A 22,046-nucleotide genomic window follows, 5' to 3' on the forward strand; every position below is an offset into this window, starting at 1 on the left:
TAGCGATACACAGCCAAACACAGCCAAACTCAACCTGAACACACACAAAGTCACAGCCGAAATAAAAACAATAAGTGTGGCTTGATTCTGAGTAAGAAAAAGGTTTGTAGGTTGATAAACGCTGTGAGAATGGGTCTGCAGAGAGAATTTCGCGCGATCCCAACTGTCTGTTATCAACCTGCAGCAGGGAGCAGAAATCAGCAGGACTGCCTGCACTGAGTGTGTGTGTGGATTGGTCAACTTGGACCAATCAGCGGGGGCTTAACGTAACGGATCCGCGGACGTAAGGTAACGGCTCCACGGATTGGCCCATTTAGTTCCGGGTACGTGCTTACGAAAGCACGTACCCGGAACTAAATGGACCCTTACCCGGAAGAATCAAATGACGATGACGTCATGATGACGTTTCACCAACGAGGCGTTTTGGGAGGTATTTTATGTTTTAGAGTTTTACTCGCTACAGGGTGTACTTTGAGGGTTTTGACTCTGCACACCGTTTACATGCAGAAAAACCTTCATGATAACACACAAGGGGAAGGGTAATAACCGGAAAAGCATGACATGTGGCCTTTAAGCAAAGACAACGTGAACACTGAATGTTCAAAGATGGCTGTTGTTTGGATGTATTCTTCAAGAGACTGCTGCAGATTGGGTGTGACAGACTCAGACCAGGTTTGAGCTCTTAAGCTCGTTAGCAAAAGCATTCATGGACGAAAAGCTTAGGTCGGTTTTTAATCTTCCTTTTAAAGTCATAATCATTTCATTTAAAACACAGATTCCTGTTACAAACACTCAACCAGTCAAAGAGAGTTTGTGTTTTTTTTTTACTAAAGGTGTGTACAGCCTGAAGGTAATTTTGCCTTGTGATATTTTTAACATATTTGACTGAAATGTTCACTTAAATGTTTTGGCTTAACATTCCGTACTTTTGCTGCAAGGTGCAATGTGTAATACCACGTGCACTAAAGAGATGGGAGGAAACAAAGAAAAAAGCCAACTGCTAACTAAGGTGCTGTTTACACGAGAACGCAAACGGTTGTATCCGCTACTTTTCTCTTTCGTATAGCCCGCTCGTTCACATGAGGCCGTAACCGAAACGCGGAAATGGACCCCGCAAACGATAACGGGTCCCAAGGTGGATAAATCTGCAAACGGAACGCTCTGGCGGTCCAAACGGCTCAGTGTGTACGCCCTATATGATAATTTCCGGATAACGATGAAGCCATAGCCCCACCTCTCCCCACCTCTGCTGCTCAGTGCTGTAGCACTGCTACTGACCATGCTACAGATGTTGCTAAATCTACTGTGGGGCATAAACAGAAGGGCAACCATGCTTGGGGGTCTTGTTCACTGCTTTTGGTGTATTTTGTGGCGGAAGTACAGCGCCACTTACAGGCCCGGCATATGTACTACAGCGTCTCCAGTGCTTTCGAGCGGTCTCGTGTGAACGGAAGACTTTTTTGATATTGTATTCGGTTCGTTTGCGTTTCATTTGCGTTTGCGTGAAAATGGGGTCTAACAGAAGGGTAATAGTACACAAAGTTTGACCAAAGAGCCAGACAAAATAACACTGCTATTATGTAATGTGTGAGTTTACTGTTCTACATACCAGGGGCTGTGCAGTCTGTGTACGTTTTGATAGTGTGCTGATTGGACTTAATTTCGGAGCCGCAGAGAAAAAACATTAACTTCTCCCCTTCAAGAACATATCTCGCCCAGAGGACAGCGGTTGGCAGATGACAGGCCAGCAGGTAGAGGCTGCAGCAACTCAGATTCAGCCAGCAACAGCCCCTGTGCCAAAAGTCACAGTGGGCTGGAGGAGTGCTCCACAACAACACAGACAATGCTATAACACCCCTTGCTGTGAAATACAAATGATGTGCAATATATATATATATATGCAGTTAATAACTGTGCAATACATACCTGGCTGCTATATCTTCAGAACTGTTACAGTATGTGTATTTTGTAAATTGTGTAATTTTTTTATGCATGTTTCTTGGTTAATATTAAGCTGTCTTTGGCTCTTTTCTGCTGTAACAAATGTAAATTTCCCCTCTGCGTGTAGCAACATTAACAGAAAGATTGTCAATCCCGGGTCAGATGAATTTGAGCAGTCACATGCACCAACCGTAGAATTGTCGTCCAGAGCTACCGGATAGCCTTTTCCTCCTATGCTAAGCAAAGCCAACCTGCTTTTAGCTGTAGTCGTATATATTTACCATTCAGACATAAAAGTGGAATATTCTCATCTTTGTCTCTGCAAGAACTTGAATAAGCCTCTCTCCCAAAATGTCTATTCCTTTAGGTTCAGAGTTCCGGGCATAACAATGATTGAGGGATGGCTCGGCATGCCTATCAACATGTCTATGGGTTAGCTACGAGCAGCTCACTATGCTTGAAACAGTGCAAAAAATGGCAACAGTGCCGACAGAGCTAACAGTACTGAAGAGGCCTTAGGGTGGCTGTCACACCATGTTGGTGTGGATGGTGTTAACAGAGGTAACCAATGTATGCAGAGCAGTGGATTACATTCACACGCAGATGTTATGTGACTTTATTCTCTGCCTTTTCTAGTCTGTTTTCGCAATCACTAGGAGATTAATTTTGCTATCAGAACATCGTGTAAAACCTTCTGGAACTTGACACACCTTTAGGTTTTATGTATTTTAATTGGTGTGCATGTTCTAACATAATGCACAGTATTTCACAATTGAGATGTGTTTGTGTCGGTTTGTGCATGTCAGTTCATCTTACTTGTAAATATCCACCTTTCATCTACCAGGTGTTAATAAGGATAAGGTCTGTGGTAACCTTACAAGGACAGCAGCCTTTTTCAGGGTTTCAACGTTTCAACCAATTATTATTCTGTTTCATCCTCACTACAGATGCTGGGAAGATCTGTGCCTTCATTCGCTTAAGAGGAAGACCAAAAGGTGGGTAAACAAAACTTTGGTGTTTGAAGTGCCGTCTTGAGTGTCAAGTGCTGTTGACAGTCTGGGTTCAGAGTGAGCAGAGTGTTAGCTGTCTAAACAGGGTGACAGCGGATGGCCCACTGCAGTTCTGACAGGTCAGCAGAAGTGAAAGAGGACACCGGCCCCCATGTCCTACGAGCTGACACAACCTTGTCCCCCCCCTTCACCCCCGCAACACCCAACTCCTCTCCCTGACAATTGACACCGTTGTCTCCTATCCTCAAGCTATCACCATAAAATAATAGGACACACTGTCACCACCATGACCCTCTCTGTCTGGACCAACAACTGTAGCCACTCCATGTTTCAGTGTCTGTTTCTCCCTCACCTCCTCTCCCTCTGTGGTTTTGACAGAGAGGCTGGTGTTTCAGGTTCAGGACGTTTCCATTAGCACCTTTGGGTGAAGCCCTTTTATCAAGCCGTCACTGCCCTTGTGATCTGACCACGTCTAGGCTGTTAAGCTGTCGCGCTGAAAACGTCAAAGCAGACAGACCCGACAACACTTGGAGGAAGTACTCAGTTCAGCAAAGAATTTTGTTTGCTCCGTCTATAATAATTGTTTGCTCCGCTGTCTGGAGGTGTTTGTTTACGCCTGTTGACATTTGGCTCAGTGTTGACATGTGATATGTGTTATTCCTAAGTGCAGTTGAGTCTGCTTTGAGATGTATTGTTTGACACTGTTGTTTTAGCTCAGAGGTATTAAGATAACCTTTTCTTTGCATCCTTACATGTATTTTATTGTATTATTTAGACCCTCCAGAAAAACGCGGGCAAAAATCCTTGATTATGCGGGCTAAAATCCTTGATTATGCGATTAAACATGCAGGGTTTTTATGGGATTTTATGCGGTGAAATTGCGGTAAATTGCGAAATATGCGGAAAGTTGCGAAATATGCTAAATATGTGGGAAAAAAGAATTAAAATGTTGTTAAATATTGGGCTGTCTTATTTATTGTCTCTCACACACAACCTGCCACTAACGTTAAACCCCTTTACTATTCAATTGAACACATTCAATGTTTATTGATTGTAAAAGCAATTGGGCTATTTTAATCACACACACACACACACACACACACACACACACACACACACACACACACACACACACACACACACACACACACACACACACACACACACACACACACACACACACACACACACACACACACACACACACACACACACACACACACACACACACGAGTTGTTTGGCTTTCTTGTCCGCAGCAGCAGAAAGCATTTTCGAATGTTTGAATGAATCAAAGTGGGTCGTCACCGTCGATTTTCTCTTATGCTCCAACACACAGTTGCACGGGGTGCAGAATAGTTTCCCCCCACTTTTTGCCCGGTCTTTTTCTGGAGGGTCTAATTATTGTACTTTGTGTACATGTTTCCACAGAGAGCTGTAAGGCAAATAATGTATGCTACAGTTCATGTAGAAGGCAACCTGCAGATGTTCCAACTATTTAGATTTCTTTGCTGTGCAAAGTTAATATTACGGATATAATTTAATTTGCTCATGATAGTGGCTATTTTGCCAAGTTGCTGACCTTTAAGTTGCGATGCTCGGTTTAATCAACTGAAAACAGAAATATTAAAGTGTACCATTATTAACTTGAAAAAGTTGATTTCTGGAACTGAATCTTACAAGTTATAATTTTTCAGCAGCTCTGTGGTCACATGTGTTTATAGTACAGCTACAGCAGAAAAGGCTATAGTTATGTATAAGCCTGGCCTCTGTAGAGTAACGTGGGCTTAAACCGATTTGTTCCTTGCCAGACATTTTCTCTTTTCGCTTTGGCATCCAATGAGACAAACCAATCAAATGATTAATCAAGTTCTCATTGAATACCAGGGGACACACTTCAATTGATGGGGCAAACAATTAATGGCATCCTGTTTATTTGAAGTGATTATACTGGGTTTGTTCCCATCTGCCTCGTGGGAGGAAATGGCGTCCCTGTTGCAGATGCTGTTTGTCAGAAGTCAGAACGGTGAAGCAGCGAGCCAGCATGAAACAGAGGAGATTCAAGCAAACTGAAATAGAACAATGGCTCTTCCAAGCCCTGTATCCTATTTCATAGAGAACAATGCCTACTTTGTGGCATTTTTCCATACACATGAAAGACAAGCCATGCTTCTATAGCTATATACTGTACGCATTTTTGTGATATTTTCGTGCCGTTTGTTTTGAAGTGTGGGAGAGGAAAGACAAGCCTCAGCACAGCATCAAATGCACCATTCTCTTTAAAGCATTTGTGATGCGGATATAATGATTTGGTCCCAGACTGTGTTTTTATGCTTATATGTACCATAGATATGTACGCTATATTTAGAATTGGCTGCTGCACCTCAGGCCTATCTCTTACTGTAGGCCCAGCACAGTTTGAGCAGCAGCTGCAGTAAATGGAATTAGTTCTTATCCCAAAAATTGTTTTAAGAATGCTTACAGCTGTTTTTGTAATGTTGCAAATTAGATTGAATTTAAGACCTACAAAGGAGCCAGCCCCAGAGATAGTTTAGTTACCGCTCTCTTATTTGTGAGGACCCCCATGGCCAAACTGTGGTTTAAGGTGACTCCTCCTTCACTTATTTCCAATGGCATGATTGTTTGTTTGTTGTCATAGCAGTATTGTTTTTACTGTCACTTGTTGATCTTGGTTTATGGTCCCAGATGTTGGCAGAGGGGTGCATCCAACAGAAGAGACATCTTAGGGCTGGAAATGTAAACTGAAGTTCATGTGGTGTAGGGCTTTGGCAATCAATTCTGTTAACTAAATTAATAGCCACATATACCACTAAGATTAGGCTACAGCTAGCCTGATAAAACCTGTTTTTCAACAGTTTGTTTTGCAGGTACTGTTGTTTCCCAATTGAGCATGTGAATTCCACACTCATTTCCTCTCTGTAGGTGACTCCAACCTCCACTCCTCTGGTTGTTGTCCGATTGGTGTTAGGAGGCCACCCTGGTCTTTTTCTACTTCTGTAAAGGTTAGGAGATGTGAATGGGTAGAGGCAGCACAAAAGCCTGTTGTGGGGGGTGAGATGGCCCCAGTATAGCTTCTTACCACCAATCAGCAGTGATAAAAAAAGAGAGAAGAAGGAGCCAAAGGCGGCAAGGGGAGTAGAGCTCCTCTGTAATTACAACATGGTCTTAAAAAGCAAATACCAAGCCCTAGCAACCTCAGCCGGGAGACAGAGAAAAAAAAGGGGGGGGACGGGATAGTGAAGAAAGAGGAGGGGTGGAAAAAAATAGGCAAGGGGAGTTAAGAAGCGCCACAGAGAGCGACCCCGCAATGACCTCGGCTCTCCAACAATCGTCCCCTGCCAGCTGGAGCCAGGGTTAGGGGCGAGAGCGAGGGGCCGGGCAGGATCCCCTCCGATTTATGACTGACTATAAGGCCCCTAAAAGAAACCCAATCACCCAGGATTCCTGCGCAGCATGACTCTAGCTGTAGAGAATAGATAGCCCAGGAGAGTGTGGGACTGGGGCTTCGGCGGCAGAGCCAACGACTCATACACACAGAGGGCCACTTCACCGAGGGGAGGGCCAGTGGGCACTGGCTGTATTATCTGCAGCTCTAACCATTGAGCATGATATCATTACACTGTGCCGACTCTAACCTCAGCTGCGTTCGTCGACTGCCCAAACTCATCCTCTGAACTCTCTTTGTCCAACATATTTCACAACCTGGACTTACATGCACCCGGCTAATTGCGCTATCTGTCTAATTAGTAGAACTGTAATGGTTATTACATTTCAACCTGCTATCAATGTAGAGTGGGAAAGAGAGAGGCAGCCTGAGAGTAGGGCATGAAAAGAAAGGGAGAAGGCAGCTGTCTTTTAAAGCGGGGTAAGCCGCGCTTGGAGCTACCCCGCTGATCCATTAGCATATCTGAATGATCCTGTTCCTGCACAGCTACCACCACGCTGCAAGGTGGCACATCTGAAGAACGCGCCCTTTGAATGTGCTTGCAAGCTAGGGAAACTCTTATTTTTCAACCCGTTTGAAAATTCGGAGACAACTTGATGTTTGAGAAGCCAACAAAAATAAAAGAGGGAAAGAAAAGGGGAGAGAGGAGGAAAAAGTTTGAGGTTTTGAGGAGGACGGAGTTTTACAAGCTTTTTGAAGCTGGATACTTAATAATTCACTTGATGCTACACGCAGCAGTGAGGCTGTATGGAAACACACTCATGCATGACAACAGTTTTCATCGCCTATGTGTTGTCAAAAGAAAGTGTGTCACAACCCCTGGTTCAGGCAACAGAAATTCGTTATAATGTTAAAAAGTGCTGAGATCCTCAAAAGCATGCCCATGTTCGAGATGGATTTCATTAATTGTGCTTACACAATTTTGAATATTTTGAAAGTCAACAAGTCCAGCTTAAATGTTTTGATAATACCTGTAACAACAAATTGTTTTGCGGCTAGCATAACTTTGACGTCCACTTAATCCTATAGCCTTTCACAAATCAGCTAATATGATTATCTAGTGGCTGCAGCGTCACGTCCAAAGCACAATTATAATGCACTGACATCTCCAACTTCCAGCCTTACTCTGCTAAAGAATTTGAAACTTGCAAATAATTATTAACAAAGTATTTTTGAAAACAGGTTTGGTTGTGTGCATCCCTTAAGGGAGACACCCCCAATATTCTGTTGCACGAGTAATACAAGCAATTCTGAATTTCTGAATGCATAATATATATGTACGTTCTGATCCTGATCTTATTTGCTAAATGTGTCAGAGCTTAAGTTTTTTTCTTTCCCCCTTTTTTTTTGATCAGCCTTGAAGTTGGTCTCCCCTCGTCCACAAAGCGGGCTTCTATTGACTGGTTCCAGGGAGCGTATTGATGGTTCCATAATTTGGGCACAGGAACACAAAAAGGCTGACCCCCGCTGGGCTCAGCACGACAGCCCAGTCAGCAGGGAGGCTTGCATTTATTAGCCTGGGAGAGGAGCTCCTGCAGAATTAAAGCACATTCACCCACCCATTGATCTCTGTCATGAAAACAATACTCGCCTCCGTCTCTGGCAGGGAGCTAGCACTGCGCGCTCTGAGGTAATTCGGCGGCCATAGAAAACAGGATGGCTCACACCCTCAGGCTCCAAGTAAACTATTTGAAAAGTGAGAGGAATAGGGAAAAAAAAACCTAAACCATATTAGATTATCAATCCACCTGTCCAATTGTATTATTCCATGAATCGTGATGAATGGGGGTTGAATAAGAATGCAGCTGTTGTGTACGTGCTTCCAGAGAGCAGAAACCAGTCTTTGTTTTCTGGCTATGTTGTGACATGTTGAATGCTACTTTATGTGTCTCTGGAGGATTCTGGGCCGGGTTTCCTCTATTTTAGTGAAAAGCTGTATTTGTATTGGAACACGGCTCAGCTTTACACAGCTTACTGAACTTGTATTTTACTTTTGGCTCTGGCATATGAGAGGTAGTCATATGATAGGTGCAGCGCGTGGTTGCATAGCTTACATCTCTCCAAGGGATCTTATCTGCTGGCAAGTGGACAAGGTTAATACATGGGATACAGCTGAGGAAGAATTAGGGCAGTATCTTCCAACACTGTGAGCCCCCACCATCTAAGTTTCTTTTAATCCACTGATAATAGCCTTCATCACCTCCGAAAATACCAGAGAGTCAGTCACAAGGCAGGAGCATGCCTTCCACTATCTCCCATCTGATAGTGTGCATATGTGCATGAAACATAGACCCCAAAACAGCGTTGAAGTTGGCCCAGCACAGACACACAAGACGGATTCATGAAAATGAAGTTATCAGTTGATGTTTTGGGCTTCAAGCCTTCCTCTGGGCCCACAAGAAACAATCGTGAGGAAACTGCAAGGGGGGGCTGCACCAAAACTGCCGTCCTCACCCTTTGAATCAGTTGTGTGTCTCTGTGTATGTACAAGAACCTGACTTTTGACCTAAGGTACTCACATTGCTTTGATGCTGCCCTTAGTGGCTAGTGTCCAAGGAGCAGGGGCTGGACTGTCTGGTCAACTCCCCCCACGGAGGCTGCAGTGTCAACACAAGACACAAGAAGACCGAGAATGTCACAATTCACACATAGTTGAAAGGAGTGACGCGTCTCATTATGCCACCTAGAGCTGCTTTTGTCAGCTGGGGTTTGATGTGTGGAGGGGAAGGGCTCCAGGAGACGCCATGGCCTGGTATGGGGCCTGCCGCTGCCACCTTTGAAGTCACTGTCGGGACAAGGTCTTTCATATTTTTCAAAAAAGAGAGGAAAACTCAAGGGATGACCTTGATTGGCACACTGTTTTGTTAGCGCAATAAATGGCGTGAGCTAATCACCATTTGCACCCGCCCTGTTCATCAACCCTCTTGCAGCCCCAGGAGTTTTAAAAACAGTGCTTTGCAGGCACTTTTTTTGCTCCTCAAGCATGAAACTGCCTTTAATCTATTCTTACTCAAAAAGCCATTCAAACATCTTACATAAATTATGCTCTTAGCATTAGAATCAAAGGCAAGCAACATCTCCTCATGCTGTCAGTTAAACTTTTGATGGACATGTTTATATATTGAAGCTTGCTTTATGGGAAGCTTATGCCTATTGTAATTCCAAAATCAAGTTTGAGACTCGACTTTATCCCTCGGTGAAGGAGCTCATAAACACAATCAACTTTAACTTTATTAATTCAATGTCAGAGGAATAGGCTTAATGGTAAATATGTAAAGGGACAGACCTTTGAGCAATATCAAATATCAAACATAATAGTTCACTGAACTACAAGACTGTTGAATACAAGACTGTTGACTACAATGCGATTCATTGCTAAATCAATATCGTCATGTTGACTTGATATTGTAACCTACTGGCTATCAGGACAACATGTGTCTAATATACACACAGACACATACAATATAGTATGCATATACTAACAATATAGGCCTATATGGAGTGTAGCCTACCGTTCCTTTATTCATAATCACTGCCCATATCAATCGAAGCCAACAGAGCATACTTGCAACACAGTCTCACGGCATTTCTTGTTATAGTCACAAAATTAATCTATTGATTCGTGTTCACCAACACGAGTTCCCCATTGCAGCAATGTAAATAATAACAAATTAGAAGGAAAAAGAGACAAAAAAAATACAGATTTCAGTATTCTGACACAGAACGATTTCAGAAGCAATGTATTTATATTGGTACCTAGTATGTTTCGTGCCTGCACCAAATAATAACAAATTAGAAGGAAGAAAATACAGATTTCAGTATTCTGAGGCTCTGAGCCCCATTTCCTTTCCTCGCGGACGGCAATTATACTATTTAAATAAAAGAGTTAGGGTTAGGCTTAGGGTAAGATATTGAGTAAGAACATGTTTTAATTAACCATAGGGCTTCCGGTCTTCCAAGACCCGACTGGACAAAAAGACGTGGTGCAGGCACGAAACATACTACCAATAGAAATACATTGCTTTTAAATACGTCCTGTGTGACAAGAAAAAAATGCAAAAATCGTGTTGGTGAACACGAATCAATAGATTAAATTAATTCCGTGACTATAACACGAAATGCCGTGAGACTGGGTTGATACTTGCTAGAGTAGCTAGGCTAAAGTTAAATGAATAGTTTGATGTTTTAGAAAAACACCTACCCTATGCATATAAACTTCCTCACGAATAGTTTGATGAAAGGATCATAACCACTCTCACATCTGGTTGTTCAATATCAAGCAACAACCAGCAGACAATTAGCTCAACAGTGAGTAAACAGCTATCCTACCACTGAGCCAGCTAAAAGTGAGCCAATGCTAAGGTTTTGTAATTAAGATGCAATACCTCTTGTTTTTAGCTAAGCTAACAGTTTCTTTGATGCAGCTTCATGTTTGAAAGACACATTTGAGAGAGTCATCATTCTTCTAACTTTTGGAAATAAGCAAATAAGCTTTAATTCCTTAATAGACTCAATGGACGGATAAAGAGTCAGACCCATGTATATACCTATTCTTTTCACTCTCATGACTGCTTCAGAGTGCTCTTCAAATGTCTATATGCTTAATACCGCACATACTTGGTGAGATTAAAGGCCTAAGTGGTCCTCCTCTTCCTGCTTTTCTTTTTCATCCAAGTTATTTTATTGTATGTATTATGTTTAACAGGAAGAGCATCCATATACAAAATAAAAACTGCCTTGTACTCAGGATAAGAAAAAGTATGATCCTTCCTCTATATTGTAAATGAGAGACGGAAGACTTTGTGGTGTTGACTAGTATACCTCAAAGCACCATGGAAGGTCACGATCAGGGCCTCTCTTTGTAATAAACACAAGGATTCTTTCATAAACAAAGGAGAGAGAATGAGAGAAGAGAGGGTGTGTGAGTGTGTGTGTGATGAGAGGGGATGTAAATAGACTCTGTTCTTATCTTTGTTCAAATAGTGTGGAAAGGGAAAGTCAGGAAACACACAAAAGGGAGAAAGGAGAGTGGAAACAAAGCCAGGTACAAGATAATGAGAAGGTCAAGTGTGCGCTCAATGGCTCAGTTCAGTCGGAGAGAGATAAGGCCCAACCTGCTGACAAGGTGTGTGCAGCAGAGGGGAATGGGAGGTCAAGCTCTGGGGATAGTTCCCCCTTCCACCTACACACACATCTCAAACTCCTTTTGAGCATCTGTCTATGGTAACACCAGCTCTCCACCACCATCTGCTGGACAAATTAGAGAACACAGCTTGTGAGTTCACAGTGTGAGTGACAACGAAGTAGAATCTCAGAAAAGTCTGATCTTCAGTTGAAAAGTGTTTTAACTGGCTTGTGAGGTAGTTCTTATGGATGCTACAGAGATAGATACTAGAGTTGTATCCATACATCAAGCCCTTATGTCTGAAGTCGAAACTTGTATAATGACAGCAGTCTGGGAAGCTTTCAGAACCCACAAACCAAAAACAATGCAGGCTTGAAGGGCACTGTGCCAATGCATTCATCAACCATTTCCTGGAGCAACTCCAACAATAACCAACAGTTTTACTGGAATAATTATTGTCTCACTTTGATGTTTAAGTTTCTTCTGTTCCTGAGGGGCACATCACGAAAGGACTACAGGCTCGCAACTTACTTTCACACAGCATGATAGGATTAGTTGAAGGCTATCTCTGATGTGTCACTCATCTCCAGGAGAGAAGAGAAGAAGAACACAAGATAAAACTTCTTTTAGTAGACCAGCAAAGCCGGAAAAGAAAAAGAGACATGCAGAGATATGCTTCAATAGTTAACTTATACACACCTGATCTTGACCCTAATCCTGATCTGGAATTCTGATCCCATGCTTGGATAAAGGGATAAAAACCCTTGGGGGTTTTAGGCAAAAAAGGAGGCCTTGCACTGATACTCAGAGGTGGGCTGGGTCAGTGGGGCGTCAGGCAGTACTTTGATAACACCGAGCCTTGAAGATGCGAGGGGCCTCATCCAATTCCTACCAACACAGGGAGCCACAGGGTGAGCAGCACTAAGAGAAAGCACCAGGAGAGTGGGATTGAAGTGAACAACAGGGAGAAGGCTGGCTGTGCAGTTGTGAGAGATATATTGATTCAGCAATTCTTTGCTCTTCTTTATTAGACTATGGGGTGTGAAGGCAGATTCAGAGGAATTATAAAAAAAAAGTGTAACTTCTAAACCTTATAAAACCCCCTCCTTTATTGTTAATTGTTTTAATTTCCTTTATAAAATCAATTTTAAATGAACACATTACATGAGTTCATTTGAGAGGGCTGTAGGAGTAGTTCTGATACAAAGGCTGGGATACAATTGAAGACAGTAGGTTTTTCTTCAATGTTGTCATCCAGGGTTTACATACAAATCCTTAAAGATAGAGCATGATTCAGCTAATCTGTTTTACTGTAATATAAATAAACAACTAAATACATTTTAGCTGATATTGCCATCTAGTGGTTACAAAAAAAGTTATGACCAATCATAATTTATAAGGGTCTATGTTAGTTAATAGGTATAGTGTTCAGATAAGGCTTCAGAATATTGGCTTTATATATATTGGAAATGCACCCATGCCAACATGAACCAGACGACAGCTTGCTTCCAGGAGGAGGCAGTCTTAGGTCAGAGATGGAGGTTTACACACACACACACACACACACACACACACACACACACACACACACACACACACACACACACACACACACACACACACACACACACACACACACACACACACACACACACACACACACACACACACACACACACACACACACACACACACACACACACACACACACACACACACACAAAATCCCTAGCAGAGCCTCTGCTCTGTGTGCAGAGGATTAATCGGCCATAGCAAGGGCCCTGATGGAGGGGGAGCCGAGCGTAGAGAAGATGGCTGGCCCCCACTCTATCAATCACACAAGTCTTCTTCTACCCGAACCAAATTGACCTGCCGATGCACTGGCTACGTCCGAGCTCTGTGTGGAAATAAATCACATTGAATCAGAGGTAGGTACCTGTCAGCTCCACTGAATGCACCATCCCTCCCTGTGCTCTTCCCTGGATGGTAAACTGTGTCTGGCTGCATGTTTACTACCTCACACACAGCATTGAACAGTTATACTGCACATGCAAACAATTATGGAAAGAGCTTTTTTAATCTATGATGCCAGGCTTTGGCTGAGTCTATTATCACGTGTACATTTATTTTGATGCAGACGTGGGATAAAGGTGTTTATGTGTACAATACATTCTTTAATCCCCTCATCCATTGGCCCAACTACAGCTGTACAAACTAACTGCAGCAGAATCTGAACCAAAGAGGTTAAGGCTGGACGTTAAGTGCAAGCTTTGTAATCACTGTATCCCCCTCTCCTTGAATGAGAATAAATGCACAGAGATTTGTCCAGCTGGCAGTGGTGCAGAGTTGTCGATATGTCCTTGCATCAGTGCTGACAAGACAAAGTCCCTGACACTCATTGTACTTGATGAATACAGATATCTTGCATTTAATTCTCATTAGAAATACAACCACAAAAGTGTTGCATCCCTCCCTTATCCTTCACCTCACCCTTTATTCCCGCAGTTATAAAATCTGTTCCAGTGGCTCTTAGCTCCACGAACTTTCACAACATGAGCAATTGTTTTTGGGGAAATAATGTGAGGAAGGCCGGGCACTAAATCTCAGTTTTGCTCATCTCCTCTCATCCTCTGGTTCACCTACGCAGCCGGCTGACAGATGACACAGTGTGCGGTCCAGGCTGCATCTCTGTTCCTGGGTCATCCATTGCTCCTGGAGTGATAAGTTGCTCTGTCTTGGCATGGCTCTTACCGCTGCATACACAGTCAATCACAGGCAGAGCCAAAGTCCAACAGCAGCCTGTGGAGGACAGCAGAGCAATAACAAAACTCGAGGTGACATCTGTATCACCGGAAAAGAAAAAAGAATGTGCTACTGTGGGGGCAAGTTGGGCTAGTTCCACTGTTACATCCAGCGTCGATAATGATCCACAGCTATTGTATGAGTTTGTTAAGTGACATCTAAAGAGACTAAAATTATGAAAATGTAAAGCATGAAGGAATACACACTATGTTTAACTTTGGGACATTGCTATTACAGTAAATATTGTACACTAAAAAATAAACATGGATTACAAGATCGGTTATATGGGGATTTGTATGTTTGTAGTTTAAGAATACAATGCATAATGTATTTTTTTTAATATACACTCAAGAAGAATAAAGTCATAACAACCAAGACTTCATTGATGGCAGTGAATTAAATATATGTTAATGGGAGCATTATAATATATATAAAGATATTTTAACAGCAGTAATGCACTTGTCCTATTAAATCACAGAACAAACTGTGGATTGCAGTGTCCAAAAGGACTATTTCCTTCGGAGAAAGTAGTTCCAAAGTGACAAAAAATGTTATATCAATCATGTTGTGATGTTACACATACCTCAGAGAAATTCAAAAACATTGCAAACGAAGCCCATGCCTATATTTGTGGCTGGTCAGAATTCTGTTAGTTTTATATATTTATTTTTTGTAATGTGGGTGAACTTCATTATTGACACGGTCCCAAAACCATGGAAACAGATACGCACTGTGAAGTTAAATGGACGGCATGTCCATGGCAATAACAGTGCCAGGACCACAGCATTGATACCCTCTGGGATTACCCTTACTGGAGACATGTGCACTCCTGACACTGTAAAATGCTCTGAATATAAGTATATGTGTGTATTTGTGTGTGTGTGTGTGTGTGTGTGTGTGTGTGTCTGTCTGGGGATTATGCCTCAACAAACACATTATTCAGAGCATCACACACACACACACACACACACACACACACACACACACACACACACACACACACACACACACACACACACACACACACACACACACACACACACACACACACACACACACACACACACACACACACACACACACACACACACACACACACACACACACACACACACACACACACACACACACACACACACACACACACACACACACACACACACACACACACACACACACACACACACACACACACACACACACACACACACGCCTCACAAAGATAAATGAAAAGCAAATGCATGCAGTCCAGAATCTATTTTACATCCCAGTGACTGCAAGCAGAACGAACAGCGAGGTGCAGCCTTGAAGCACTAGATGGCAGCAAAACCGCACTCCTGCACCGCTGCCAAATTGAATATTTAGACACATTTCACCTGATCAGTTCTATGACATAACATGATTACATACAACATCGTAACTGTCTATTCACCTGGTTTGACATGAGATTGACATGTTGCCTGCCCTAAAACTTCTCAAGTGTGCACCTGCCCCTGTGAGGAAAATCTAATAACATGGCTGGCTAACTGCTCAGCCTGCATGTCATGCTGTTGTGAGCTTGCACTAAAAGAAATATACATAAATTAAAGTTGAGCTCTGACATCAACTCATTGGACTTTCCCTAAACCACTCTCTGGAGATAAAAAAAGACTGACTTTTAAATGAGAATATTCCCTGTTATTTTTCCGATCGCAGTTTGCTAGGTAATTCCTGGAACCTGGCACTCTATCAGTGAAATGGGAAATTGGGCTTAAGACGTGGAGCCCCTCTGGTCTTGCAGCGAGTCTTTAAAAATGCTGAAGGGGAGTATTGGAAGTTTAACGATTACAGTCTGTACTTACTGCTTTATTGCTGTTTCTGTTCATGTGCAGGAATTTACTCCAAACTGAAACAAGCTTTCTATATTTTCCAGTGTTAATCATAAAATGACAGCAAACATCAAATGACATCCACAATGCACAGGCTTGATATATAATTAGACTTCAGGAATTTCATATATCCAGGAAACCAGGGGCCATGTCCGAATGGGTTGTCCGTAGCCTATTGTGTTTTTGAATGCATCGTGTGGTGTTGGCGTATACTTATCTGACTCTGAGATTCCTGACCGTCATGATTCATTCCATCATGGCTGACTGTGCTCCCCAGAGCGTGAGGGAGAAGCTTATCATCTGTCTCCTCATTTCATGCCTTGTAGCAGGCAGCCTTCAGCTAAGGAACAAACTCAGGATGTAGCCATCATTGACACACCATCAACACTACACAGGAGACATATAGGGGAAGCAGTGAGCACACATTAATCATCATATTCAAAAGGAGATTCAGGTGTGATATTTTCACAAAAATGTAACCTTTCAGCTGCTGTGTTTTCAGGATAAGGTGACTGGCTGCAACCTTAAAATGTGCTGTAAGCTGAGATAACCTATCCAATATCGGCAACTAATGAGGCAGAAAGAGGAGCTGAAGCAGACAGACACTATCATTTCAGCTCCATACGTTTTCTTGTGCAAGATAAGCTTTGTCAGAGGTCAGATGCTGTGTGATAGTTTGACCAATTTTAAGCACTATTTCTGGCAACGGCTGTCGATTTGATGGCAGCCTGGAATGCTAGCCGTGGTGAATGAGCGGCTGCTTTGCTTTTGGCTCACAGGGGAAATCTGTTTGGGATGCCTGGAGTTGAACTGCCGAGCACTTTTACTCCTGGTGAGAAGATTGCTCTCATGTTTTATTGAACGTTGCCACAGGCACCTCTCATCCTTGACAATCTGATTCTACCAAGGTCCACCTCATGACCTTAATGTCCAACCAATGGGGTGTTGCAATTCACTTGCTCTGACCCCTCCATCAACCTCATCAGCCTCTCAGGTCCTTTGGGTAGCATTTATGGGCCACCTTTAAAGTGGATTGATAACTTAGCTGCCTGCCTGCATTGTACTTAACTGTCCTTGTACTTAAATCACCTGCCATCTTTGCCCTTTAGTACGCTTGTCTGATTACAGACAAGGCTAGACATCACTTTATCATCTATTCTTGGTTCTCTTTTACTGTTAAGCTGCATGGCAAACAACCTCCTCATACTGAGTATCTACATGTCCTTTTAGCAAACATATTACATTTGGGTCAAGGCCCCTCTGCGTGCCAGCAGCTGAAATAAGAGTCTGTCTCCTTGTCTGACCTCTGCAGCTGCCGCACAAACTGTATTTTGGTAGAGATTTAATCCACTATAGCTGTCTTGGAGCAAGTAATGCTGTCATAAAACACAAGCCCAGTCGTCTATTATCCATTTCAACACTTAACCTTAACAAAGTTTCAACAAGTAGCGGAAATACAACAAATAAGATGAAACACCTATTTTTGGTCTTTGCATACCGACAGTTTGAGTCTACAGCTATTTACTGAGTGCTAGCAAAGGCTGTAGCCTACTTTTGGCAATTTAGAGCTACATTCTAATGCCAGCATGCTAACATGTTCACAATGACAATGCTAACATGAATTTTAGCAGGTATAATGTTTACAATGTTAAACATTTAAGTACAGCATGGTAGCATGCTAATCTGTCAATTAGCAGTAAATGCAAGTAGAGCTGAGGTTTATGAGAATGTGATTCATTTGACAGGTATACCTGGACAGAAAGCTTAGACATGTTGACCTGATGGTGATGCTAGGAATAGCAAAGTGATGATAATTCAGCCAAAATTGAACATACATGTATGTTGCATGTTTCGTGACAATCCGTTCAATATTAGTTGAGCTGTTTAATTCTAATCCAAAGTGTGAACGAACAATGCGTAGACTACATTTCCATGCATAAAGCCATGCTGCAAGCATGACTAAAAAAGTAGAAATAAATGATAGATGAATGCGTTGGAAGGAGGGATCATAATAAATCTTCCATGAGATATCTATGCTTAATTGTGGCCTGAATACTGCATCACTGATTTCATTACCCCTGTTAGTTCCTTAAGATAACTAAACTGGTATTTAATGAGTTGATTGTTAAAACATGAGGATTCCGTGCATAACAGACAATTTTGGTAGGAGACAAACTATCTGTTTGATAATTGCCTTAAGTGAATTATTCTCTTCTTTCGGTGTTAAAAGGAAACAATCTTTAGCTGTTGAGATCTTGTTCTTGTTTTATGTCACCTTTGTTTACATATTTCTTTGATAATTGTCAAGACTGCAGCCTCCAGTATGTGTCTCTCAGATATTTCAAAGCTTTCTCATTAGGCAAAAAAGAAAATATCCAAAATGTTTGTATTGTAGAGTAAGAAGGAGCAACCAAACATCTGGTTTTCACCCACTCAGAATCCATCTGGTTTCTGCTCTTCCAAGCAGCTGTGAGACGACACAGGCAGGAGACTTCATTTGTCCTCGGCTCAATGAGCCTCACGAGCCTACGCTTTCAAATAGCCATTGTTTCAGGGAAAAATACAAACTTAGTCAGAAAGTTTGATGACTTCTAAAGTTAGGACATTTACCCTTTTACTTTGACTTGGACACATCATTTATAAAGTAACAGTATTTATGTCAGATTTCCCCTTGGATTTCTTGAGAAGTCTTACATAAACATGACAACCCTGGCACGTGCCACAAATCTCAACCCATCATCCCAGAGTGCACACTTAGGTCAGGGTTATTTTAGGTTGAGGAGAAATTACTCAATTTAACTGAAAATGCAAACAATCCTCAGTTGCTTCATGCATTTTAGTTATTTGTCGAGACATGTAAACATCAATTCTGTCGTCAATCAAGCGTGAGAGACAATTTTCCTCTTAAGTGGCTGCCGTCGCTGTGTTAACAGTGTGTGTGTCTGCTTGTGTGTGTACAGCAGTGTGTATTGGCTATTCATTGGTCCTGCCTGTCTCGGTGTGTCTGATTTCTCTGTTGTGGTGTTGGGATTACTCTGGGGATTAGCAGGATACTGGCAGCACCCATCGATGGGACAGAGATGACAGTTCCCATCATGTAGTCTCCCGCTTCAACCCCTCGCTACTTCCCAGACTTAAAACGGCACAAACAGCAGATTACATGAGAACGACAGCAGGGGAAGAAGTCACACATCGCACAGTGGAGATTAGGCGGAACAAACTCTTCTTCGGCTGCTTGGGGGTATTCAACCCAAACATTGAGAGCTGTTTCTCATGGCACAGTTTGGGCTGGATTAGGGAGCTGCAGAGAACATTTCTTTGGACACGAGTTTGGGAAAAAACAAATATGTTAGTCAAATAAATTGTAAAAATTTAAATTGTAGTTAATATGCTGTTGTAAGCATCACAATTTTCACATACAAGAGCATTGGGTAGGACTTTCATCCATGTTTAGCAATAGAAATACATCAAATAATCTACCTCTAAAGACTGTACATTATCATATGAGTTTCACCTGTATGTTCAAGCCTTGTGGATGTTTCCGTCTATCTCTTTCTGACCAAGCTAATCTGTATGACTCTAAAACCCATCAGAAAAAGAGAAGTCTGGCTCTTGCCTGAATTCAGCCATTTGAGCCTGTGCTTGCCCAGGTTGCCTTTGTACCTTTCAAGTTTTACTGACTTGCAATTAATGTTTGGAGAGCAGCATGCGTGGGAGTGCAGTGGATGCATGTCATATGAAAAAGACTCTAGCCGACTTCCCCCTGTTCAAGGACACAGAAACAATTATCTGTGTTCTATAGAAACTTTCAACAAAGATATATCATCTTTTGTCGTTTTATCTGAGTTGGAATATAATGGTAAAGTGCACTTTTGTACTATAAATTGACAGAATAGTTTTCATTAGAGTTTGAACAATGTACACTCTTTTATGGTCTATTGTGAGAGAAATGTAGACGGGGCTTACAGGAAGGTGGGAGGATCGCAAGCTGTAATACATGTGGTGTATTGACTTGGTTTAAGAAGACTGTTTGAAAATAAGCGTCAGTATGTTTAATAAGACTTAGCTGTTTGTATGCGTATTGGCATCTTTATTTTGGCACGCAGTTTGTTACTGTCGGTCTTAACCACCACTCTCTGCAAACAACACACATCCCCTGTTTGTCCTATAGACACTTTGTTTCTGCTTTGATGTACCTGTCACTTTAGTAAGCCCAGTCTGTGTTACAGAATGTACTAGTCTTATTATTATGGGCATTCACCTGCAGAGAAGCCACGGTTATTTAGTTTAATTAAACACCTTCGGCTAGATTTGAATAGTGAGCCATATATGCAGAGGTGTTGATTTATCTGGTGAGAAATGTCAACTCTTGTTAACTTGAAATAACTCTAAATTTAGGAAAGTCAAAAAGTATCCACACCATCAAACTTCATCTGAGATCCAATTTGCACCAAACAGCAAACACTTGCTGTGTGTATTTTTAACATTGTGAGTGTTATTCTGCCATGGGATTAATTTATTTTCATCAGCGCTAAAGTCAATTACAGAGAAACAATTAAAAAAAAGCTGGACTTTTTGACAAGGACCCTTTTGTACAATGTTTATAATTTAAAATGTTATTGTTGCAAATAAAACATCTGATTTATAGATATGTAGTTATCCAACCATTTAAGGGTTTCCAGACAATGGAAAACTGGTGTTTGTATGCAAATGTGTTTTGTCTTTTAAGCTTGCATTTTTAGTCTTTGACAAAACACTTTTTTGTAATTTAAGTACATTTTATTAACTATTATATTATTACTTTTATTAAAAGAAAAGTTAGAATTTTGGAAAAAAGTGCTGTATTTGCCCTCTTGCCAAGAGTTAAGTAATACGATTGATACCACTCTCAAATATGACATTAGTATCTTAAATATGGGAGTATCGACCCTCGCAGTAAACTCATTTATTAAAAGATTACCGACATCTACAATTCTTTTTTTTTGTATTAAGTAGAATACAAATAGCATTATGGAGTTTTCAAAATCAGCCCACTATACACAATAACACACAAACATACTCCACCTTGGACATCATATGTTTAACCTAAAATGGTTAGTAACAATGTTTTTTTATTTTTAAATATTTAAATATCAGAGCACTCACTTTCTGAGTTTGCAAGGAAAATGAGAATGGGAACATTAGAATGGCGTGTGTGGCTAAATGCACCTCATCACAAACTACCACTACCTGTCAAACAGAAGGATGATGTACATTGAAAACACATTCGCTTCCTCGTGGCACTCACATCTATCACAAGTTTATGGCCACTCTCCCCATTCTAGCACATCTCTGCTGTGACATCCATCTATGTCACTGTCCTAACTTGCATATCCGGAGGCCTGTGTTGTTTTTTCCGTCTTTTAAGTGTTCATAAGATATTCTTGACAGGTTTAACCATATGTTGTCTCTGCATATGCGAGCAATTGTGGATTCTTCTTATCGAAAGTAGCTGGAAGGTCAAAATTGAGATTTAATTTTTTTTAATAGTTTAATGTCATGTTAAATGATGGGTGAATGTGTGAAGGTTCTGACAAGTAATTCTCCGTATGCACATCAGGTGACTAAATAAGCTGTTTCCTTGCAAGAGCATGCCTCTGCTATTTTAATAAAGGTCGTGTTGGGAGATTACTCAGGCATTCAGCTGCCAATGTCTCACATCAAAAATGTTTAATTTGCATAGTAGGGAAGAAATGTGGTTATGTTTACCTTCAGCTAACATGGCATGCTGAAATACAAGAAATATATGACTGTATATGCATGTGCAAAAAGTATTAATGTTCTGTTTTTACAGTCA

Source organism: Notothenia rossii (assembly GCF_949606895.1).
Source record: "Notothenia rossii genome assembly, chromosome: 6".
NCBI classification, from domain to species: domain Eukaryota; kingdom Metazoa; phylum Chordata; class Actinopteri; order Perciformes; family Nototheniidae; genus Notothenia; species Notothenia rossii.